Genomic DNA, 26,184 nt, shown 5'->3' with positions numbered 1-26,184 from the left:
ATTTAATGTTTAATTTAATGTTTAATGTTTCTTTATTTCTAATTGTTCTCTGTGACTCACTACGGATTTTCTACTCACGAGACCATCTGCTAAAAATTAAGGAACATTTCTTTAAGGAGCAGCTTTCTTTAATCTCACCCCCGCCTGTCTTTACAAACACGGAGGAGATTCTAACACAGGAGGAGGCAATTCCCATGGAGCCATGGATTACTAAAAAAACCAAACGACGGAAACAGAGGAAGAGAGGTAAGCGATCTGGGATCTTAAACAGATTAAGAAATCGCATTAAAACTCCTCTGCCTTCAATTTTCCTAACAAATATACGCTCACTTGCAAATAAGATGGATGAAATACTCCTCTTAAAAAAATACTATTCTGATTTTCGCAATTCAGCAGTCCTATGCTTCTCTGAAACCTGGTTAAATGAATCAATTGAAAATAGCAGCCTGAACATTCCAGGGTTTCAGATTGAACGATCAGACAGGATTCCAGAAACATCTGGTAAAAAGAAAGGAGGAGGCTTATGCCTATATATTAATAGAAACTGGTGTCAAGATTTTAAAATAATTTACAAATTCTGTGACAACAATTTAGAGACTCTAATTATCAACTGCAAACTTACTATTCGCCTCGTGAATTTTCCTCATCTCTTCTAATTGCTGTTTATGTCCCACTACAAGCCTGTGTAAATAAGGCATTACGAACTCTAGCTGACCAAATCATGGAGGCTGAAGCCAAACACCCTGATTCACTGGCCATTGTTTTGGGAGATCTAAACAAGGCAAACTTAAGGAAAGAGCTACCAAAATACTTTCAGCATGTCAATTGTCCCACCAGAGGCAAGAATACTCTAGACCATTGCTACACAACACTAAAAGATGCTTATCGGTCTTTACCACGTGCAGCTGTAGGACACTCTGATCATTGCATGATTCACCTTGTACCTACTTACAGGCAAAGACTTAAAGCCACAAAACCAATAATTAAATCAGTAAAGACCTGGATGGAGGAATCAAAATTAAAGCTACAGGCATGTTTTGACTGCACTGATTGGAATATTTTTAAAGATACGTTTGCAGACCTGGATGAACTCACAGATACTGTAACATCATATGTCAGCTTCTGTGAAGACCTATATGTACCTACAAGGAACTTGCAAATATACAGTAACAACAAACCTTGGTTTACACCTAAACTTAAGCAGCTACGACATTCCAAAGAGGAAGCCCACAGAAAAGGTGATAAAATGCTGTACAATCAGGCCAGAAATGCACTAACAAGGGAGATCAGAGCAGCAAAAAGAAGCTACTCTGAAAAGCTAAAGAATCAGTTTTCAGCAAATGAACCAGCAAACATGTGGAAAATTCTTAAAAATATCATCGGCTATGGCAAACCTCCTTCCCAGGCTGAAAGTAATCAACAACTGGCAGATCACCTGAATGAGTTTTACTGTAGGTTTGAAAGGAAACTACAGCCACCTATCTCCACAACCCCCATCTCAGACACACCAACAACAGCCAAGCCTCCTACAACTGACCCCATTTCATTGGGTTCACAACCCCTAGTGATCACAGAAAAGGAAGTGCAAGACCTATTTCACAGACAAAAGCCAGGAAAAGCTCCAGGCCCAGACAAGATAACTCCTTCTTGCTTAAAAGTCTGTGCTGACCAATTGGCCCACATCTTCACCCATATTTTCAATAAATCACTAGAGATGTGTTATGTTCCTTCTTGCTTCAAACGCTCTACCATCATCCCAGTGCCAAAGAAGCCCACCATCAAGGAACTGAATGACTACAGACCAGTTGCTTTAACATCTGTAGTCATGAAAACCTTTGAAAGGCTAGTGCTTTCCTACCTGAAAACCATCACGGATCCGCTGTTAGACCCCTTGCAATTTGCATACCGAGCAAATAGATCAACAGATGATGCTGTTAATATGGCTCTGCACTACATCCTACAACATCTTGAGTCTCCAAAGACCTATGCAAGGGTCCTTTTTGTAGACTTTAGTTCAGCATTCAATACCATCATTCCAGACATTCTTCTAACTAAGCTAAACCAGCTACAGGTACCGGAACAGACTTGTAAGTGGATCACAAGCTTCCTAACAAACAGAAAGCAGCAGGTGAAGCTAAGCAAGATCACATCAAATACCTGTACAATTAGCACAGGGGCCCCCCAAGGCTGTGTGCTCTCTCGACTTCTCTTCTTTCTGTATACCAATGACTGCATCTCCAATGATCCATCTGTTAAGCTACTGAAGTTCGCAGATGACACAACAGTGATTGGTCTCATTCGAGACAATGACGAATCCGCATATGGACGAGAGGTCGAACGACTAGCCTTGTGGTGCAACCGAAACAATCTGGAACTGAACACACTCAAAACCGTAGAAATGGTGGTAGACTTTAGGAGAAACCCTTCCATACTTCCACCTCTCACAATACTTGACAACACAGTATCAACAGTAGAAACCTTCAAATTTCTAGGTTCTATCATATCGCAAGATCTCAAATGGACAGCTAACATCAAAAACATCATTAAAAAAGGACAGCAAAGAATGTTCTTTCTGCGCCAACTCAGTAAGCTCAAACTGCCCAAGGAGCTGCTGATTCAGTTCTACAGAGGAATTATTGAGTCTGTCATTTGCACCTCTATAACTGTCTGGTTCGGTTCTGCAACCCAACAAGAAAGACACAGACTTCAGAGGATAATTAGAACTGCAGAAAAAATAATTGCTACCAACCTGCCTTCCATTGAGGACCTGTATACTGCACAAATCAAGAAGAGGGCCATGAAAATATTTAAAGATCCCTTACATCCAGGACATAAATTGTTTCAACCCCTACCCTCAAAACGATGCTATAGAGCACTGCACACCAGAACAACTAGACACAAGAATAGTTTTTTCCCGAAGGCTATCACTCTGCTAAACAAATAATTCCATCAACACTGTCAAACTATTTACTAAATCTGCACTACTATTAATCTTCTCATCGTTTTCATCACCAATCTCTTTCCACTTATGACTGTATGACTGTAACTTTGTTGCTGGCAATCCTTATGATTTATATTGATATATTGACCACCATTTGTGTTGTAAATGTTGTACCTTGATGAACGTATCTTTTCTTTTATGTACACTGAGAGCATATGCACCAAGACAAATTCCTTGTGTGTCCAATCACACTTGGCCAATAAAAAATTCTATTCTATTCTATTCTATTCTATTCTAAACCGGGAGACACTGTTTCTGACTGGGAACCTGAAAATGGTTTCTATACTCTCTTCTGGTCCACATTCCCAGTACAGTTTCTTCCTTGGTGCTATTTGTGCAAAACTCAGAAATGTATTAACATCACATTCTGTGTGGGCCTCAATCTTAATTTTTTTTAAAAAATCACTTGTAAGCAAAGGACTGACCTCAAGGGTGGGGGGACAATTTTGTTCTGTTTTGAATTTATTAACATTCTTCCTACACAAGCAGTTCAAATTAATATTACAGTGCCTTTTAAAATAAGTACATATTTGCTAAAAGAGACTCACTGGCTCAGTGGGTTAATGACACAGGAGAAGATCTGTACTCTGACGGTTTGAGTCCTAGCACCATGTGATGGAGTGAGCTCCCATCATTTGTCTCAGCTTCTGCCAACCTAGCAGTTCAAAAGCATGTTACATGCAAGTAGATAAAGAGGTATCACTTTGATGGGGAAAAATGGCACTTCAAGTGGCAGTACGAATTTGACTGGTGTCAGATTTGCCTGAAAGCAATGCCCAAATGCGAGGTGACATTGGTGGTGATTTTTTGTTCTTTAACTGTTATACCTTGATGAATACAAGCAAATAATGCCGCATAGTTCCAAAGTATGTAATATTCCTTGCAAGAAGTATACATTACGTCCTGTGATAACTAGAGCTACGGAAGACAAAGAAAGAGGCTGAGAAAAATAAAAAAAAATCCAAGGTGTAGCTAACAATATTTAAATAGAGAATCAATAAAAAAACTATATTTTTAAAAGAAAAACATGTCATCGACTTTGCTACAAAGAGCTTCACCTTGTCAAGATTTTGGCATGTACACATTTCAGGAAACAAAGAATTCACCTGTTGCCATTCACTTTGAGAAATTTCACAACATTTCTGAAAATGTACAGAGACAAAACAAGGAATGTCACTACTGACCGACAGCACATAGAGAGGGCATTTTCTTTCTTCTTGTCTCTTGGATTTTTGTATATTGTCCATAATATTTGTGATAGTTTCAGTTTCTAAATCTAAATAAGAAAAGCCTCATACTTAGTTATCTCTGCCTTTGAGAAGAGCAATAAAAGGGGGAATTTTTAAAATTTTATTGCATGTGCACTAATTTACATTTTAGCCTACTTTCTGTTAAAAGTAATTATTTCTATATTCTGTAGAGGACAATACATTATGCCTCAATGGACCAGAAAAGAAGTTCAGAGTCCAAATCAAATAACAATTAGCAGATAAACCAAAGAACTCACCAAGAATGAGAAGTAGAACACTCGTGAATATTTTCTGAAGACCAGAGTTAATTTTTTTCTATGTTATTGAAAATAAACTTTTTATTTTCAGTTATGTTATTTTAATTTTTTTTAACCTTTCTGTAAAATGGGCTGTAAGCCACTTAAGAGTTCTTTGGGGTTTTTAACCCTGATTAAATAAAACAATGACTTCTCATATATTTCTAACATTGAAAATTATTATTCAGGTACCATTATTGGAGGGAATCAAAAAAAATCATACATAATATTTTGGGAAGTAGAGTAGGTATGGCTCTGGGGGCCTTAGATTGTAGAACTTGAGCCAGAAAGTTATTTTCTAAAAAGTTACTTTCTAAGAAACAGTATGGTAACATATCATAAAGGAATGCCATATCATTTCAGAACTACTAATAGCAATAAGCACTTAGACTTATATAACGCTTCTGAGTGCTTTACAGCCCACTGTAAGTGGTTTACAGTGTCAGCATATTGCCTCCAACAATCTGGGTCCTCATTTTACCCATCTTGGAAGGATGGAAAAGAAAACCTGGAGCAGGTGAGACTCGAATTGCCAAACTGCTGGCAGCCACCAGTCAGCAGAAGTAGCCTGTAGTACTACATCCTAAACACTGCTATTGTTCCTTTCAGAAGCAGCAGAAATTGTATAGCTGCAGCCAGGGGTGAAATGTAAAATCTTTTACTACCAGTTCTGTGGGCCTGGCTCGCTGGGTGGGGCGTAATGTGACTGGGTGGGCACGGCCAACTTTTTTTTTTACTTTTAAAAGCATTTTTTCTACAAGCTCTTTGACTGAAGAGGTTGTTTAAAAAATGCTTTTAAAAGCCTGTGATGATCAGGCAACTCAGCTGGGATCGCCAGAGGAAAAAAAGCTTTTAAAGGGTTCTGATGATCCCAGCTGAGTTGCCTGATCGCCAGAACCTTTTAAAAACATTTTTTCTACCACCTCTTCGACCAAAGAGCTTGTAGAAAACATGCTTTTAAAGGGTTCTGATCAGAGTGAAATGTAAAATTTGTTACTACTGGTTCTGTGGGCGTGGCTTGGTGGGGGGGAGTAATATGACTGGTGGGCATGGCCAACTTTTTTTTTAACTTTTAAAAGCTTTTTTTTACAGCCTCTTCAGCCGAAGAGCTTGTAGAAAAAATGCTTTGAAAGGGTTCTGACAATTCCAGCTGAGCCGCCCAATCATCAGAGGTTTTTTTTTTTTACTTTTAAAAGCATTTTTTCGGCCAAAGAAAAAATGCTTTTAAAAGTAAAAAAAAACACTCTCTGATGATCGCGCGGTTCAGCTGGACATGTGGGGGGGAGGGGGGTCAGGGATTTTTGCTACCGGTTCTCTGAACCACCTGCTGCCATCGTTACCAGATCGGGCGATCCAGTCCGAACTGGGAGCATTTCACCCCTGGTTCTGATAATCAGGCAACTCAGCTGGAATTACCAGAGGAAAAAAAGCTTTTAAAGAGTTCTGATGATCCCAGTTGAGCCGCACAATCATCAGAGGCTTTTTTTTTTACTTTTAAAAGCATTTTTTCAGCGGAAGCAGGGGCGGAGGGAGCAGGGATTTTTGCTACCAGTTCTCCAAACCACCCTGCCGCCATCGTACTGGATCGGGCAATCTGGTCCGAACTGGGAGCATTTCACCCCTAGCTGCAGCCCAACCATACTGTGACTTAAAGAATTAAAATGATAACATGCAGACCAGAAAAATAAAGTTAAGCTGTGTGATTTACTGTTCCAGACTCAATAGTTAGAAATATGTGGAAAAGAGGTTCAAACAGAAGGAGAACACAAAATATGAATTCTGATTCTGGATGTTGTCTCTTCAAAAAGTCACATCAGAGCACATTCTAGAGGAAAATATGGAAGAAGCCACAGGCATGGCAATTTAAAAACATTTGGCTCCTTTCTTGTCTCTTTTCTTGGATACCATAGCATCCAACCCAAATTTCAAAACGTTTTAAGAAGCAATCTTACAAGGCAAACTTTCCATCTTCTGAAATATGTCAAGTGTAAATTAATTTGGCCTGGCATTTCACAGCATAAAGAGGGTAATACATATTCTGAGGGGTTAATAATACATTTCCTACCTAGGAAACGTACAATCATCTACAAAGTGGTGTTTGAAAGCCTCTCTTTGGGGACTAATTAAATTGCACATTGGTGTATATATCCTGTAATTCTGAAGGGCACAACTCCCTATAGAATACAGCTAGGTAAAAGGAGGAAATATAATAATTAAGATCAAATAGCATTCTTCTCTAATAGATGTGCATGCTATATTCGGGTTGAAATCTAATTTAACTGCTAGACAAATATTCTCTTTAGTGCTCAGTTTCATGTAAACCAGTATCAGCAAAACAAAGATTTGTCCAATCTGTGATCCAATGCTTGTGTTAAAAATAATGTTTTAACCTTCAAACCCCTACACCTTTTTTATATAGAGTAGCAACTAGCTATAAAAGAAACAAAACGTATTTTGTGCATTCGTGACTCTGCTTTCCTATGCTCCAACAAAATGATATTTTATGCATTCATTTCTAACACTGAGAAAACCCATAAACCTCAAATTAAAAACAATAAAATGATCAGTTGGAATTATAACCAGAAAACAAACAGACACCTCTAAAGGTGTAAGGTATTTTTAAACTAGTTCTGAATCTGAATAATCATAGCCATCTATGCTGATTTTATGCTAAGCATCTTAGAGAAGGTCAACAAATTATGATCTCAGGGTTTCAGAAGGAATTACTCATATTCAGCAGAAAATAACAGACATTAGAGATTAATGATAACTTTGATATTGGGTTCAGAATCAGTCTAGAAGGTGATAACCATCATGCGACAGTACAATATAGCAATAGCACTTAGACTTATATTCTGCTTCACAGTGCTTTACAGCCCTCTCTAAGTGTTTTTTACAGAGCCAGCATATTGCCCCCAACAATCTGGGTCCTCATTTTATTGACCTCAGAAGGATGGAAGGCTGAGTCAACCTTGAGCTTGGTGAGATTTGATCTGCCAAATTGGAGGCAGCCGGCAGTCAGTAGAAGTAGCCTACAGTACTGCATTCTAACCACTGCACCACCATGGCTCCTTACTATATAATATAATTCTAAAACTCAGTCCTACTTAGTACAACAACTGTCAAAGTTAGTATTATCTCAAGGTTATGATTTTATCTTCAAGCGCAGCCTTAAACTACAGGTTGCTTTTAGCAATTACAATACAAGTATAAGTTGCTTTTAACAATATAGGCCAAACAAATATGGAAGGAGTACACTAAAATTCTATATAGTACAGTTCTCAACCACCAAAGTACCTTAGAAAATATTCCCTATTTACAGGAATAACCATATTAGAAAATGAAATTAAGTTAAATCGGTATTCTGGTCATTACCAATGCTGTAGGACCTGATGGAATCTTTACCAAAATTGGCAAGCAATAAAAGAAGAATCAGTAAAGGTTCTAAGCAAATAATACCAGCAAATTTTTTGCTAGAGCCAACTTGGTCTACTGGTTAAAACACCAGGCTGGAAACCAAGAGATCTTGAGCTCAAGTGCCACCTTAGCTATGAAAGCAAGTTGGGGGACCTTGAGCCAGTCACTCTCTCTCAGCCCAGCTCATCTCACAGGGTTGTTGTTATGAAAACAGGAAGAGGTACGAGTATTAGGTACATTCACCAATCTATTTATAAACAATAATAAAGGTGAGATATAAACAAATAATATAGATAATATAAATAAAAAAATAAATCTGGAAACAACATAGTGGCCAACAGATTGGAGAAGTCAGTCTACGTACCAACATCAAAGAAGGAGACTTAATATCACATGCTAGCAAAATAATGTTTAAGATTGTTTGTCAAACACAGATTAACATGGAAAGGGAGATGCCAGATGTTCAAGTGGATTCTAAACAATTTTTTTTGACAATATAATGTTGGGAAAGGTAGGGGGAAAAGTGGATAGACTCAATTGCAAAGTGAAATAATCATAGATCATCCTAAAAGGGTCTATCTATGTGGTAACTAAGAGTCAACACCAGTAGTGGGTTTCAGATTTTTTTACTACCAGTTCTGTGGGTGTGGCTTGGTGAGCGTGGCATGGCTTGGTGGGCGTGGCTTGGTGGGTGTGGCAGGGGAAGGTTACTGCAAAATCCCCATTCCCTCCCGATCAGCTGGAACTTGGAAGGCAGAGACTAGATTGGGGCGGGGCCAGTCAAAATTTTTACTACTGGTTCTCCGAACTACTCAAAATTTCCACTACCAGTTCTCTAGAACTGTTCAGAACCTGCTGAAACCCACCTCTGGTCAACACTAACTTGATGGCACATAACCAATCAATCAAAAGTTATGATATATGTATGAAGGGTTTGGATAACTATGTTATAGAAAGATGCTTTTCAGAAGCACATTTTCCATCTACGAGTGCCTCTCCTTGCTCTTTTTATTGATGATTTTATTAAAATGATTATATCACTCTCATTTTAGGTTCTGTCAAGCAAGACTATTTCTCTTAGAAAGTATTCTTCTAACTTCAGAATAAATAATGATTAATAATTGTTCAAAGTCTCTCTTTCCATTGCTCATTTCAATATTTTATTGATGGTCTTAAAATTAAATATGAACCCATGATAAAATCTTTTCAGCTTTAAAATAATGCATAAAATAATGTTAACGTTCTTTGTGATATCAGAGGCAAACAATCTCCTTGGAAACATTAATCACAAACAAAAGAATGCAGTTTTCTAAGCTGCATGTTTTACTTCTTGCTTTTATTAAAGCTAAAATAAATTCAAACTTCTTTATACGTAATTTATTTTTATTTATTTATGTGCATGTGAATTTATGTGTGTGTATCCATCCTAAAATAGAGGACAGATAAGTGGGGAAACGTTGCTATGCACAGCGGTAATTAGATGCTTCTTGTATGGAAAGGCAAGAAGGTCCCTTGGATACTTCTGTCAATCTGCATTTAGCAGACGCAGCACTTACTCAGTTCAAGCCCACAAATGCTCAGGTTTTGCAGCGAGTTGACCTTAGCTGTCAGCACAGTCTGTCCTCTTTGGTATCTGAAAGTTTGGCTTGGAACGTATTGTGAACATGTGCGGGGAGGGGAAAATGTAAAAACCGGACAGAATGAGCAAGCAAATCCTCAGCCTCAAAAAATTAGCAGGTGTCCAAAAATTGTCAGCCTAAAAATTGAGCATCCATGTTTAATTAAAGGGGTAGGTTAAGCAGAAAATGCCGCTTTAGCAACTGTCCAAATGCATGATTAATTTGCTATAAAATTATTAGGAATGCTGGGGTTCATGTACTCATAGGGTAGCTTGTTATTTGAAGCCACTGCCAATGACCCTGGACTTAGTGTCAGATGTTATAAAAACAGAAACAAAACCTACATCTGGTCAATTTGATTTGTAAGACCGGAAGATTATCAGAATAGCACAGAATCATAGAAACACAAAGCAAAATAAAACAACACAGTGGAATGTGTTTCTTTGCTACAGTGAACTGTTGCTACATATATTATCACAGCATCCAGAAATATAGTACTAGTATAAAGGATTACATACACAATACGTTCATCTATTTTATGCTACCGCCACATCCCCCTTTTCAAATCAATTAAACTTTAATTCTTAAAATTCCATTATTTACTTTAATTTCTTTCAGAGTTTTTTTTTAATGCTTCTACCATTGAAATTTATATCAAGTTAAGAAAAAAAAACACCATCTGTTACTATAATCATTAAAAACAGCATAGAGGAGTCCTCTAACTAGCTTCTTTAGTTCAGTGAGATTTTTATTCATTTTCTGCTTTTCAATTATAGCAGTGGTATCAAACTAAGGCCCAGGGGCCGGATCTGGCCCGCGGGGTGCTTAGATCTGACACACAGGGCCACCCTGAAAACAAGGAAGAACCATCCCGCGGTGCCTCTTCCAGTGAAAATGGAGCTCGGGAGGACTGCACGTGGCCCTCCAGAGCTCCGTTTTTGCTGGCAGAGGGTTGCAGGAGTCTGTCACAGCTGAAAACAGAGCTTGGGAGCCCGTTTTCACTGGCAGAGTGCTCGGGCCACCACCAGCACCTGGACACAAGTGATGTCAAGCTGGCCATGGCCACCCTAGTCCCCCAAGATCAAACACAATCCTGATGTGGCCCTCAATGAAATCAAGTTTGACACCCCTGGATTATAGCATTTCGGGCAGCTGAGAAAGAGATCACCCAAGAGATCTGATAGATATAACAAGCTTGGCCTTCCTTTTTCATTGGGAAGATGACGTGACTTTAACAAGAAATATATCACTGTGTTTTATCTGAATAAACTTTTCCCTGCAGCCCCAGAAAACTTGTTTTGTGTGCCTGTATTTCCATTGCCAATACCTAATTTTATAATGGGGCAAACAGTTCAAGAAAATGAGAAAAATTCTTCCTTGTAGCAATCCAAATTTGTCTTTTCTTGGAGCTACTCTCTACAAATGCACCCTATGTTGTCTAGCATATTTATTTTATACCAGTTTTAATAATTAAAAAACAAAACCAGTTCACAAAATCAAACCAGTTGTTGCTTATGGTTCTATAAGTGTAGTATTAAGCATAATGGTATTTAATAAGAACAGGCAAGTTACAGTACAAAATTAGATGGACTTCTATTCATATATGCTGAAACTTTCTATATCTATTTCAGCTGAAACATTTATTGTCGAATTAAATCTGCCTGTTTGCTAACTAAACGTGGGTCATCAGTATTTTTAAACCTTTGGTAAATAAATTTTCATTTGTATGCAACTTGTATACAACGTGTATATATTTTATTGCATTGAATACAACATATTGTATTCAACAATAGTTTCCTGCACTCAAGTGTGATTGCAGGGTCCCACATCAATCTGTAGATCACATTGTGACCTACTATAAACTGAAGGCATATGCCGGTGCAGTATATGATATTTTTTATAAATATAAACAATGCTGAATTTCAATGGTTAGATGGTCTAAACATTGGTATTTGAACATAGATCTTTTAATATTTATATTTTATTGTAGTTTATTAATCTAGATGAAATGTTAATATATATTGCTAGTCCATGTATGCTAGGCTAAATAAATAAATAAAAGTATACAACTAATACTTTAAAGATAAATGAGACATGATTACCACTTTGGTCCAGTGATGAAATTCAATTTTTTTTACTAATGGTTCTGTGGGCGTGGCTTGGTGGGCATGGCAGGGGAAGGATACTGCAAAATTCCCATTCCCATCCCACTCCAGGGGAAGGATACTGCAAAATCTCCATTCCCTCCCCACTTCTGGGGGGAAGATATTGCAAAATCTCCATTCCCACCCTACTCTGAGGCCAGCCAGAGGTGGTATTTGCCAGTTCTCCGAAGTACTCAAAATTTCCGCTACTGGTTCTCCAGAACCTGTCAGAACCTGCTGGATTTCACCCCTGTTTTGGTCTTGCCTGGCGGATTGTGAGTTTGACCAAAATGAAGATCCAATACTCTCTTTTTTCTCTTTTATCTCCCCCTTTTCCACAGTTCTTTTTATTTTGGGAAGATAACCAATTATTCACATAATTTTTAGGGGGAAACATTCATAGAGAAGAAACTAAGCAACATGCGCTCTCCTTAAGATATACACAACTGCAATCTCTCCGGTCTACATTTTGTTAGCTTTTTTCAAACAAAAAGTATGAAGAATGATGAATTTGACTACATATGGTGTCAAGCTGGTTACCCAGATTTACTCTCATTTCAAGAAATACCTTTGTCGTGGCTTTTCTACTACAATGTATCCCTGTATTTTGCATATATTCTTGCTAATGCAAAGTGAAATGATTATGAGCTAGCCACAAATATGTAGATATTCAAATAGAAGCACTTAATGAGTCCCATTAGATCTATCAGAGCATTAGCTTTTTCCATTTGTACTTCAGTGCCATTACATTAGCATAGAAAGTAATATTCATTTGTCATACCCTCGACTTTACATTAGATAGTTCCATTTCCAAAAAGGTGAAAGTTTAATAGTTCCACTCCAATGTTCTTACTTTAAGAATTTGGTGCAATCAGTGTGAATCACTTCTTTAAAAATGTTATTTTCAAGATGGCCTCTGAGCCACCAATCTGCCGGGGTTTCTATTCTTGTCAACCCCATACGAGATTAATTGAGGGCAATATGAAGTGCTTCTTTGCAACTTTCCATTCTTGAATAAGCACAGAATTATCTATAGTGGCAAGATTTGTTAGCGAAAAACTTGCTTTACTATCAAAACCATTTCAGGGTGTTAGCTCATTAGACCTCAGATGCAAAACATTTGATTTCCATCAGCCCTAAATCCAGTTGACTATAGAAATACTCAGTGGTGAACTTTCCACACAAAGCCCAGATAAAAAGGGTATCATATTTTAATACAGTCCTCAAACAGTCCTAAAATTAGTTTACTGATACAAGCACATACAATATTTTAATGAGATGCACAATTTGAGTTGTTTTTCCTATTGTTATTAACACCAAGATTTAGAATAAATTAGAATTTAGAATAAATAAGTGATTTACCACCTCACCTTCACTATTATCCCCATAATAATCCTACAGTAAGCCCACTGCCATATTCACATGTCTGTCACCTCTTTCCTTAATTAACAGATTTAGTTTTAAGTACTTCCAGCGTAGGTTGATTCGGTCAGTCATGCACTGATAATTTTCCTGTCCTCCCAGACACTATAAATGAGACTAAATAACTTCTTTCTTTCTTTCTTTCTTTCTTTCTTTCTTTCTTTCTTTCTTTCTTTCTCTCCCTCTCTCTCTCTCTCTCTTCTCTTTCTTTTTCCTTCCTTCCTTCCCTTCTTTCTGTTCCTTCCTTCCTTCTGAAAAAAACTTAAAAATCATTGGGCATAAATGTTTTGTTCTTTTCTCAAAATTATACTCTTAGAACAAAATTGTTTTGAATATTGTAGAAAGCAAGAATATGACTTTTGTGGAAATCAAAGATCTGTCACTAGGGAGATTGTGTGTGTTGTGTATATTTGTGTATGTGAGAGATAAACATATTTTATGCCCAAAACAACATTCAGAAGATGTTCATACTGATGCCACCCCAATTCACCGGAGTATAAAATGGGGGAGGGGTACAGTATAATCAGAGTTGCAAGAAAGTGTTATTATAGTAGTTTTAGTCTTTCTGTACAGTTGATTTCTAGTGTGGGTGACAGATATTGACGAGGGACAAGCATTTCTCGTAGAACAGTTTTGTTTATTCTTTCTTCGGTTCCATTTGGTTTATACGGAAGAAATGCTAAAAATAAAATGAACATTAAGCACAGATTTTCCAAAGCATTAAGATCTGCAAAACCTTGTTCAATTTTACACAGTATATAAATCTCCTTTTACTTCTTGTTTGTTCTTTTTTTTTCATAGTTGTACTATTAAATGTCCATTAAAATAGCAACAACAATAATAAAAATAAAAATCATTCCATTCATTTCCCAAGAGAAATTAAGACAGACCTATCTATCCTTTCACATCAATGCTTTAGGAACTGCGGTCAGCATTGTGTTGACGTAATTATTAGTCATCCCTGTTATTTCAGTGATAAATGAAACATGCTGTGAGACAAGGAAATGCTGGTGCCATTTTGCCTTTTTCTAAAATTAAACTGGCACAAATACCAAACGACCATATAGATAAACACCTAAGCACAGAGAAAATGATGGAGAGACCTGTCTCCTGAAAATAAGCAGAAATGACAACAGCTAAGAAAAATGGGGGGGATGAGATAAGTAGAAGCATAGCAACTCTTTAAAATAATGAGTCTTTTTTTCCTTTCTTTTTGAAGTAAAAGCAGTAGATATTTGGCAGAAATCAATCTTGTTGCTGCTCAACAGTGCCTGTTTAGTGGGTCAAGCGTTGCAGACTAGTAGCTAAGATAATTAAAAGCTGACATATAGGGAAAAGTGAAGGAGGACAAGAGGCAGGCTTATTTGTAGACATTTCTGTAAAGCTCCACTGTGTAATAATCACATCCCTTGCAGGCATTAATAAAATTAGTCTTATCACAGTGCTCAGAGAAAAAGTAAAGATAATTGTCTGTGAGACCAAAAAAAAAATAGGCCAAGACTGAAGAAATAAATATTTCGTTTTCTAGCTGAAGTCTCTGATATCCATTTTGGTGTAAACCAAATTCGTACTACAGGTAGTCCTCAACTTACAACCGTTCATTTAGTGACCATTCAAGTGTTATAACAGCAGTGAAAAAAGTGACTTATGATCATCTTTTACATGAATATTGAAGCATGCCCTCAGTCACATGGTCAACATTCAGATTCTTGGCACCTGAATTTGTGACTTGGGGTCATGTGATCACCCTTTGCAACCTTCTAACAAGCAAAGTCAATGGAGAAGCCAGATTCAATTAGCAACCATGGGACTGACTTAAGAACTGCAGTCATTCACTTAACACTTAACAACTGAGGTAACAAAGGTCATAAAATGGGGCAAAACTCACTTAACAAATGTTTCACTTAGCAACATAGCATTTCTGATCAGCTTAACTAGTAAAAAAGGAACCTGTTCAGGAACCTGGGGTGGGTTCTAAAATTTTTTACTACCAGTTCTGTGGGTGTGGCTAGGTGGGGGAGGAGTTGACTAAGTGGGCGTGGGCAACCTGACATCACTCACACACTCAGTCACATGACCTCCCCACCAAGCCACACCCACCAAAACGGCAGCGAAAACTTTTGAGACTTTTTGACACTTTTTTTTTTGACACTCCAGCCCCATATTCAGAGCAGGACATGGTAGGGTGGCAGTGATCGTCTTGGCTTTCCCTCCGTTGCCCTTCCTGGCTGAAAAGCGTCCCTTCTCACCTCTGATGGGCCTTCCCCATGGTTGCAGCCGGAGCAGGCAGGCCAGGGGTGATGGCAACAGCAGAGTCTGGTACACAGGGAGGGCAAGGCTAGCATGTTCCCAGACACGCCCTGCGCAGCCTCCGACAGTTCAGGGCAACAGACTCAGCTGCAGCCCAGATGAGCCGAGGAACTGCGGGGAGTCTCCTGCGTGTTACACTCCCTCCTAGCCTTTACCCGCGCCTCTGCGCCATTTTCAGGGGCCCAGCTTACTGGGCTGCCCCCATCCCAGTCACAGCTCCAATGGTGGTGGCTTCAGGAGACACTGGCAGCATGGAGGCATGGGTGAAGGCTGGGAGGGGGATGCAACAGATGGGAGGCTCCCTGCAGTTCCTTGGTTTGTTTGGGCTGCAGCTGAGTCCGCTGCCCTGAGCCAGCAGACGGAGGTACCCCTCCCAAGCCAGATCTTTCCAGCATTGACTTGGAGGAAAGCGCAGCTCATGGCTGCTACATTTCGCTGTGCTGGATAACCAAAGAGGAAGAAACAATCAGTAGAGAGCACAGAGCTGCTCCAGTCCACGTGTTCTCCAGGTCAGTGGCTGTTTCTCTCCTTCATTACTCTTTATGGGAAAGCATTTGGCGCAACACAGCAAAATTTAACAGCCATGAGCCATGCTTTCTCCTAAGCACTGTGGGCGGCAGAAGGAAACAGGAGTTTTTCTCTGCACAGAGCTTTTTGGCTGAGACTTGGAGGAAAGCACGGCTCATGGCTGTTAAATTTACAACATTGTATATAATCTGGAAAGATCTGGCTGGGGTGGGGTGCCTCCGTCCGCTGGCTCAGGGCAAAGGACTCAGCTGCAGCCCAGACAAGCCGAGGAACTGTGGGGAACCTCCACACCATTTTTGAGCACCCAGCTTAGCGGGCTGCCCCAGTCCTTGTCACAGCTCCAATGGTGGAAGTTTCGGGAGACGCTGGTAGTACGGAGGTGCAAGCGAAGGCTGGGACAGGGGTGCAACACATGGGGGGCTAAGCCTGCTCCCCTTCACCTCTCCACACTTGTTTACCCATCCCAGAGATGGGTAAGGGGATCTTACCCATCTCTGGGCTATGGGGAGGACCCGGCCGCCTTCCTCTCCAGCATCGCTCCTGAGCAAACTCCTCCATCCTTGGCTGTTGCAAAGAAGCAGCAGCTCCAGGTGCACCATGCCTGCTTCATTCTCTTTGAGAGCAGCTTTGCAAAGCTGCCAGTTCTTTGCAACATTCGAGGACCTCTTCCGCTTGGAGCTCCAAGCTGTGGGGGGGGGCTGCAATGCTGGCAGCTTCGGGGGGCTCCTTCCTTCAGTGGTTCATTTTCTTTTACCTCATCTAGGTGGCTATGCTGACTGTGTCCTTAAAGGCTGTGCCTTTTGATCTTTCTTGGGCACAAAGAAAAGCGACTCTGCGAAGGGACCAAGCCTGCTGCTGAACTTGGAAGCCGAGAGGCTTCTTTTCCACTCAGCCGCTGGAGCAGGGCGCCAAAAAGACCTCCGGTTGCTGCCACCATCTTTGCGCATGCATAGCTTTCTTCTCACCGGCTGAAGGACTTTTTGGTGCTCTGTGGCCAGGCAGCTGAGAGGCTTCTTTGCCTAACAGCCGTTCCCAGCTCTGGTCAGTTTACCGTTCGACGGACGTGTCAGGTGGGCAAGTAAGCAGCGACCAGGGAACCGATTCAGGGGCATAGCCAAGCTGCCCTTATTACCAGTTTGGAGAACTAGTCCCTAAAGTTACTACCTATTCAGTAGAACCGGACAGAACCGGTAGGAACCCACCACTGAACCTGCTGATTTGAGTACTCCTCTATTTTTCATAATATTATATGAGGAACTGTCAAAACCAACAAAACAATTATTTTTGTTCTTTCTCATTTCATACATTTCCTTGACTAATGCAAAGCTCTTTTCTTCCCTTTTAATAATCAACTGTATCTTAATATGCCTTACCGTGATGTCAGCTGACAGTTTGATAATTAATATCTTTGTTTTTCAGGACTCAATAAAAACATTACACAGTTGTTGTTTTTTTAAAAAAAATAATTTTGCATTAGCAGTTTTCACAATAACCATATCATATATAAAAAAAAGTTTCTGTATCCGCTAAAAGCTAATTGGATTTAGGCTTTAGTGACCACATTTGATTTCCAGAATATCTTTTTTTTAAAAAAAAAAAAACCTTAAAATAACTAACTACTATTTATTTAAATTGTGTTATAGCAAGGAATGTTCATGATTACAGAAGAAAATTTAATAAAATAATTTTATTGCCACTGCTTTGCTGTGATTATGCTTTGGATGCATTCTGATACGTCTAGTCATACTGTTTTTCTCATAGTTTGGAAGTCTTAATTTAGAGGACCTCCTAGCAGTTTTAGTAAACAAACTTTCATTTCTTTCCTATCTTTTTGTGCAAAAAGTCATTCTTTTTGAGAACTGCATAGAATCAGATTTGCATCCATCCATTTGGGAATTATTGGCCTCCAATAAGAAATGTAGCATCTCTTTTTTTAAAAAAAATGAAATGGCACATATAAAGTTGGAGTGGCTAGTATATTCTCTTTTATAGCCATATAAAATTAGTGCTCTCTGAAACAGTTCTTTGATTTACTGTTGCATCATTGTGAACTATTTTCTCACAATAGTGTAAAACATTAAACTTTTGGGTTTTAGTTTTGGCCACTGCATATAATTTTCCAAGCGGATTCCAACATTTCTCTAACATTCAATTAGGTTTCCTCTCCCCATCCCCCCCCCAGGTTTATCAGATCACAGGCTGTTTGGTTGTTGTTTTTAATGTTATTATTGTGCAACTAGCATTAAAGCATTTTTGATCTTTCAATTAAAAAAAAAGAGCTATTGAAGAGATAGACCCAGCTGCTATTTCTTGATAAGGAAGGAAAAGATTTCCAATTCAACATCAAGCTCTCTTTTTCCTTCTCTCGCACATTTTACACTTCCTAAAGTAAAGAGAAAATGCAGACAGAAAGCTACCCAGCAGTTTTGCCTTTTAAAGTTCTCCTGTTTGATAATGTGTCTTTTGAAGATAGACATTTTCAACCTGTAAAACTCACCTCTGAGGGCTAATGTGACTTTACTGCTGTGCAGGGTCTTAACTGCAACCCGTAGTGTGGTCTTGTGACCTAAAAATTTCCTCTGTGACAGCATTAACTAAAACTGGTAGGCTGTGCAGAAGCTCAAATCCCTACAAGTACAACTTTCTTTTGCTTTTTAATCCCCAAAAGCTCTGCATTTAGTTATCAGACAGTTTAATCATCCGCCGTGTATAAGAATATTGGAGAAACCATGCACTTACATTAGTAGCGGTAGACTAATTTCTGCCAATTTTAACGATTTGATTCTTCAGTTCACTTGAGAGGAAGTCACTGCTATAAAGGAGGGGAAAATTAAACTTCCAAATTGAACCAGTTTGGTCTCGTTCTCCTCTTTTTTCTTTATGTGAAAGGGGGGGCTGTCTAAGGCATTTTTATAAACCACTTTCTTGATCAGGGCCCAAACTACACTGTTGCCTTGGTAACAAATCTTCCCTCTGTCCTTCAAGGCCATCCTTCATACTCACTACAGATAGAGGGAAACTGCACCAAAAAGTACAGCCTATCCCCTATTTAAGGAATAAAGGTTTAAGGTTTTGATTGGCCCTCTGACTATGTCATATATCCTTACTTTCCAGGAAAAGGCAAAATCACCCTAACAGTCATATATCTGTTAATGGCATTCATTGTTTTAGTTCTGCTGCTTTAAGTGATCCATTAATAGTTTTGAGTGTCTATTAAATATTTCCATTGCAGTGGGAATCCTTTTCCGGCTAAAAACAGACCAAACCAACCACCTCATCCCAAATTGAGAAGAAGGCTAATGAAGTATTTATGCAATTTACCCTTCTTATTCGGATATAACATTTCTAGTTTAACTTTGTGTTCTCTTTTTTCCCTATCCCTCTATTTTATATTGCTCTTTTACCATTGTACTATGAATTGTAGCCTCCATGGAACTGAACTTATCTTTGCTCTACAAAGTGCCATGTCTTCTGTTGATATTAAACAAAGAGCCCTGATATAGATTTAGAATTATTTCAGAATTAATGTATCGACCAAAGTAAAACACAAGGCCTATTTGAAGCTAGATCAATTAAATACAGTTTATTATTAATTGTCCACATGGGAGATAAACATTTGACAGTGTTGCATTCTTATTAAAAGAACAGTGCCTAGGTGAATTTTGTACACACCTACACATACAAACTGTGAATTGTTTCATATTCCATGCTCCCGCATGTTATCCCTCTTTGCAGTTTAACTCTGCCATTTCTTCTATACCTCAAACAGTTAAGCACTTTCTTAGCATTTAAACATTGCACGATTCCATATATTTAAAGATAAGGAAACACAATAACATTTATCTGAGAATAGCAGAATTTTAAGAAATATAATTCATAAAGAGCATTACTGGATGTTTGTCAACAGCTTGGCTTTTTTACAGCAGTCGTATTAAAGCAGAATTTCCTTAAAGCCATTTGAAAATCTACAGCTCTTCATTTCCTTCTCTTAGATAGAAAGCAAATTTGGAGCAAAGAAGAATGGAGAAAAGTAGCACATTTCTCTAGTTGATAACACAACCTATTTACAGTATCTTCCATCAAAAAGGGGAAGGGGGTTCTTATTCTAAATATTTGCAGCAAGAATATTTATCGGGGGGGGGGAAGTAAGATAGAAATAGAGAAGGGTACTACCAAGTTTTGAAATTTTCTAATATATACCAATATATACTTAAGGATATTACATAAAAATGCAGTTTCAGTTTAAAGTATTATACTGGTAAAGAACGAAAAGGCTTATGCTGAACTGTATGTAGAAGCCTGTTTACATCTAATCCCAAAGAAGGGGGTTGTTCTGTTTTGGTTTTTTGTTTATCCATATATCTAAAAACATATTCCAGGCCTTTCTTCTCTGCTCAGTTGACAGCATTGGTATGAAATTTGGTCCCCCACAACCAACCCTGATCCTGCTGCCTTGAATGGGGTCAATAGTATTTCAATATCAGCAAGGTTAACGGCTTGCAAGTAAAACAAAGGCACAGAGAAAAAGGATAGCAAGTGTTGCTATGGCATGTTTTTGACATGGTTGGGTGGAAACAAAGCTACGTTTGTGTGGAATCAGCTCAGATTTTATTTTGGGCTGGCTTCAGGGTGTCTATATGTTCTTTACAATTTGTAAGGGTTGGGTGAGAGGGCAAAGAGGAAGCAGCCAATTAAAATGGATGTAACAAAAGGAAACATCGTCTCCAACCGACCTGCAGCAGTGGTGAAATCCAATTTTTTTTACTACCGGATCTGCGGCTTGGTGGGTGTGGCTTGGTGGGCGTGGCAGGGGAAGGATACTGCAAAATCTCCATTCCCACCCCACACCAGGGGAAGGATACTGCAAAATCCCCATTTATTCCCCACACCCGGGGGAAGGATATTGCAAAATCTCCATTCCCACCCCACTCTGGGGCCAGCTGGAGGTGATATTTGCCAGTTCTCCGAACTACTCAAAATTTCCTCTATCGGTTCTCCAAAACCTGTCAGAACCTGCTGGATTTCTCCCCTGATCTGCAGACAGAGAATTGGGGATGTAGAAATGGGTGAAATAATGGAAGACGGGTGGAAGTGCATTGGAAGTCATCCATTCAGATCTCTGCAAGAGCTAACTTTTCTTCCTTCAGCAGTCACTGGTTGAGAAGGTAGAAAGGAGGCTGGCTTTTAAAATAAAATCAGGGCAGTGATGAATTTAGAGTCCTATAGTTATTAGGACTTTTACCTTTCCACCTTTTTGAGAGAAGCATGTTCATGTGACCAAACCAACTTTCATCAGTCATTAGTAGGTTCCCAGAAAGATGTCATATTTTAGGTTGAAGAATATGGCTTTGGATATTGATCACAAAAATATTCTCTCTCTTCTTCAATCAATGAGGACAATACATAATGTTAAACAACAGGATGGCAACCAGAAACTAATCAGCATATTGCTACCTCAGCAGACTGTTAGTTTGATAGAGCCAGGGCAGAGTTTTACTAAGGATCCCTATGGAGGACTCACAGTTTGTACATAGAACAAAAATGAAATCTTAACAAAAAAATAATAAAGCTTCTCTTCTACAACTAAAGTCATATTAGTTCCTGCCAGATGCTGATCCTATGACTTTTTTTTTCCCCAAGTGCTGCTACAATGCATGGAACTTATCTAATTACTAAAACAATACTTATTGGTTGCATTAATGCTTTTGCAATTTTAATAGCAAAATGAAAGCTGGAATTTATATTATTTTCTCTTTCTGATTAATTATTTACATAGAGACAAGTCTAGGTTATTAAGTATTTGTGAGCATGAAAACCCTGCTATGCTGTAGATAGGGAAGATCAGAAGAAAGGCACAGATTTTTAGTATCATCATAAGAAAACAGTGCTGTGGGCGGCAAGACACACCAAGCAAGTAGATAACCCCTCCATTATCTAACACAGAAGAATAGATAACCTCTTCTAATACAGATGTAGAGCATTTGAAAATACTTCCGATTTCCTTGAAAATCAAGAATAGACATTTCATATTGCAGAGAACATTTACAGTGAGTGAAGGAGCCAATAAAGCCAATACTATTATTGCGATCACGTATCCAACCAAGAGAAGGTGTGAATCATCCTAGAATCTCTACATTGTCACAAAAGGACTAAGTCCAACCCCTCTTAATCCGAATCTAGAACCAAAACAGTGCTGTTGGTTGACTAGTTCCTGTGCATTGGCACAAGCAATAATCAATTTAATTGGAACTTAAAATTTGGCCCTTGCAAAATATCTGACATAGTTAGTCTATGTCTAACTATACTCTAAATCAGGGGACTCCAACCTTGGCAACTTTAAGACTTGGGGCTGAGGAATTCTGGGAGTTGAAGTCCACAAGTCTTAAAGTTGCCAAGGTTGGAGACTCCTGCTTTAAATCATAGTTAGTAGGAATGTATAATTTTAATATATCTTAATTTTATGAAAACGTTTGACAAACTACAGCATTCTGATTTGCAACTTAGCTAAGCGTAGTCAGGATGGCATGGAAATAAAGGGGCTACACACCTGTTTTAAAAATCAGAAGTTCATACCATAGAAGAAAGGAAAGAAAACAAAAACTTATAAAAGGTAGGAAAGATGTAAAAAGCTGTGGGGGAACATACCTACACACAAATGGGAACAGAAGTGGTATTCAGTCAATTTGGACCATTTTGGGCAAACCAGTAGCAGAAATTTGGACTGGTGCACCGAATTGACCCCACCCGCGCTCGTCCACTTGCTGCTTGCTCTGCCTGTCTGCTCTGTAGTGTCCCTTTAAGGTAGTTCAATGCGAGGAGGCGGAGGGACCATAAAGGGACACAGAAGTGTCCGTAGAAGCTGCCTTTTCTGCCGATTCTGTGGGAGTGGCTTAGTGGTCATGGCTTGGTGGGAGGGGTCATGTGACTGAGTGGGCATGGCCAACTCGATGTCACTCACAGCAAGGTGCCACCCCACCAGGCCATGCCCACAGAACCAGTAGTAGAAAAATTTGAATCCCACCACTGCGTGGGAGAGAAAGAAAAGGAATAATGGAACATTATCCTGGAAGTATAGATAGAAAAAAAAGAGAAAGCTTACCTACAAAGAGGCACTTTAAAGGATTAAAAAGAAGAGGCAAAGCTTTTATGTTCAGGCAGATATATAAGTTACTGATGAGTAATTTATCAAGAGATAAAGAGAAAACATGAGTCTTTGATTCCTGTAGCACTTTGTCCAGCTGGGAGAGGGAAAGAGCTAAAGGCACCAGAAGGGTGGAAGGAGGTCTGAGGCCAGAAGGTCAGTTGACCACTTGACCAACAGGGCCAAAGAGAAGGTGGCAATTTCATCAATGAGGGAATTGCATTGTGGATCACCTGGGAAAAATTAAGGTTTGAAGGACCAAGAGGAGGAGAAGCAGACCAGTCTCAGAAGCAACCATGCAACTGAAGCTTAAGTAACTGCAAAGAACAGACTAAGAAGAATTAGTTGGGCCTGAGACTTACTCATGAAGCAAAAACCTAAATAGAAAGAGCAAAGACATTAGGATGGATGCAGCGAAGTGACTGATGTCCATCCCAACGAATCCAACTCAAATTATGGATCTGTTATTCTGTTTCTAATTTCTCCCTCCAAAAATAATGATTTTGGGGGAGAAAATTTGACTAGTGAGACTGCAGAAGCTTCTATAGACCATTACTCCTTTAGCAGACCAACTTTCTTTTATTGCTGAATAAATACAGCGATAGAAAACTCATAAACGTTAGGGTCCTTGGTGTGCTTTGAGCTTGGTTGTTTTCTAGCAAATGTTTCATTTCTCTGACTAGGTAACATCATCAGTGTACTAACAATGCTCATAAGTAGTAAACCTACATCTGTTCCCACTGCACTATATGTTCTAGGCCTGTGTTGGCAAACCTTTTTGGCACCGAGTGCCAAAATGGGAGTGCGTGCACACGCACACAAGTGCATGTGTCAGAAACCAGAAGAGGTGCCGCCTGGTGTGCATACATGCTCCAGGAAGATGATCTTCCAGTTTCTGGTGCACACATGCGCACCAGTCACCTAATCTTTCTGGCACACATGTGCACATGAAAACCAGCTGGCAGGTGAACATGTGTGCACCAGAAACCAGAAGTTCATCTTGCCAGCATGCGCATGTGCACTGGGCAGCTGCTTTTCCAGTTTCCAGCACATGCATGAGCACTGGCCATCTGGTCTTTGTGTGCACATGCGCACCAGAAACCAGAAGATCATCTTCCTGGAGCACGCATGTGCACCGGGCAGCTGCTCTTCTGGTTTCCAGAATCCCGCATGCATGAAGATCAGCTGGCCAGCACGCCAGAACCTGGAAGAGCAACAGGCGATGGCTCACATGCCTGGAGAGATGGCTCTGCGTGCCACTTGGGCAAGTGTGCCAGAGGGTCACCATTATGGTTATAGGGTCAATATTGCTACAATGGGCCATGCTATTTATCTGGTAAAATTGAATATATACCAATCTCACATGATTCTAATGATCCTGTCTCATCTCCTGTACTTATATGTATAGTAGGGCTATAGACTGGTTTGAGACTGGTAAAGTCTTACCATATGTTCTTATTTCACAACATGTTCCTTGCAAAGTGACAGTAATAAGACCAATTTGAAATCTATAAGCAATTTTTCAATGGTACAATTTAAACAGCTAAGTAAAATTATTAACAGTTCTAGCAGATATTAAGAACAACTGAAAATATAATAAGGCTGCAAAGTTTTAAATGGTTGCTTCAAACTGATGAAGCTTCAAGACAAATCACCCCATCAAAGAAGATTCATGAATCGAAGCAGAGACCAGCTTCAAAGCAGTGAATCAAATCAAGCGGCTTCAAAGCGCTTTGTAGCCTTTTGAAGCACTTCATATATTCACAGTGGCTTTCCTACTTTATGCAGTGTTGCAACTTCACTTCCATATATGGAGAACGTGAATGGGCGGGGGAGGGAGAAATTGTATGGTGTGATGGGCTCTTAACTTAAATAGCCAGGCAATGAGTTTAATAACTCATTAAACTCTGTGCCTGTCAGAACCTATTCGGGAGAGTCAAGATGACCTGGCTTGGACTTGATGATTTCTGAGTTCTCAACTGAAGTCTTTCATGTGGCAAGCCTTCATTTTGTTTTTTCAGAAGCTAAACTTTAAGCTTCTTTGCTGGTCTGCAACTGAGCTTGGAGTTCAACATCTCTCAGCATTCTGAATACAGGTGCAAAGATGGTCCAGAGAACATGCGTGCTCAAATCAAAATTTACCTTTAAATTCTGCATGGCTTAGGACCGGGATACCTACGGGACCGTCTACTGCCATCTTCTATCTCCCAGCGACCGGTGCGTTCTCACAGAGAGGGACTCCTTAGGGTGCTGTCAGCCAAACAATGTCGACTGGCGGCCCCCAGGGGGAGGGCCTTCTCTGTGGGGGCTCCTACCCTGTGGAACGAACTTCCCCCTGGACTTCGACAACTATCTGACCTTAGGACCCTTCGCCGCGAAATTAAAATCTATTTATTCCGCCTTGCTGGACTGGCTTGATTTTTTAAAATTTTAAGTTGATTTTATGGGTTTTAAATTTTTGTAAATTTTATAGGGTGTATTGTATTTTAAATTTGGCCAATTGAATAAGTTTTTTAAGGGTTGTTCTTAGTATTGTATGTGTTGTTCTTTTTGTATTTTATTCTGGCTGTCCACCGCCCTGAGTCCTTCGGGAGAAGGGCGGTATACAAATTAAAAAATTATTATTGTTGTTGTTGTTGTTGTTGTTGTTGTTGTTGTTGTTGTTGTTATTATTATTATTATTATTATTATTATTATTATTATTATTATTATTATTATTATTATTATTATTAAACCAGGTATAACTCTCTCAGCAACGAAGGATCACAGATTAGCCCATTTTCTGTTTTGAGGACAGGGAAACATAAGGTTCTGAACTGCCATTTTTCAATGCCAGCCTCATTCTATGTGACCTGCCTTCTCTAGCATTGTATCTCACTGTGCCTGCATGCTTTTTTTGCTTCTGCTAAATAATGCAGATTATTGCCAGCAAGCCACAATTTTGGCATCTCAAAACTTGCCACTGATGAGAGTCATTAATCCCATTTAGGACCAAGCTTGTTAGTTCCCTAAACCAAAATCTTCCTTGGCAGCAGAACATAAGACCCACAAAGACA

General features: G+C 39.3%; 1 protein-coding gene across 1 annotated transcript in view; it reads right to left on the bottom strand.

Annotated features, from left to right (window-relative positions):
• AGBL4 (AGBL carboxypeptidase 4) overlaps positions 1–26,184 on the bottom strand; it is a 950,336-nt gene that overhangs the window by 303,981 nt on the left and 620,171 nt on the right. The gene's annotated exons all lie outside the window — the stretch shown is intronic.

The sequence above is a fragment of the Ahaetulla prasina genome, chromosome 3, assembly GCF_028640845.1.
Source record: "Ahaetulla prasina isolate Xishuangbanna chromosome 3, ASM2864084v1, whole genome shotgun sequence".
Taxonomy (NCBI): domain Eukaryota; kingdom Metazoa; phylum Chordata; class Lepidosauria; order Squamata; family Colubridae; genus Ahaetulla; species Ahaetulla prasina.
Note: the sequence above shows the minus strand (reverse complement) of the source record. Positions and strands in the feature narration are given on the sequence as shown.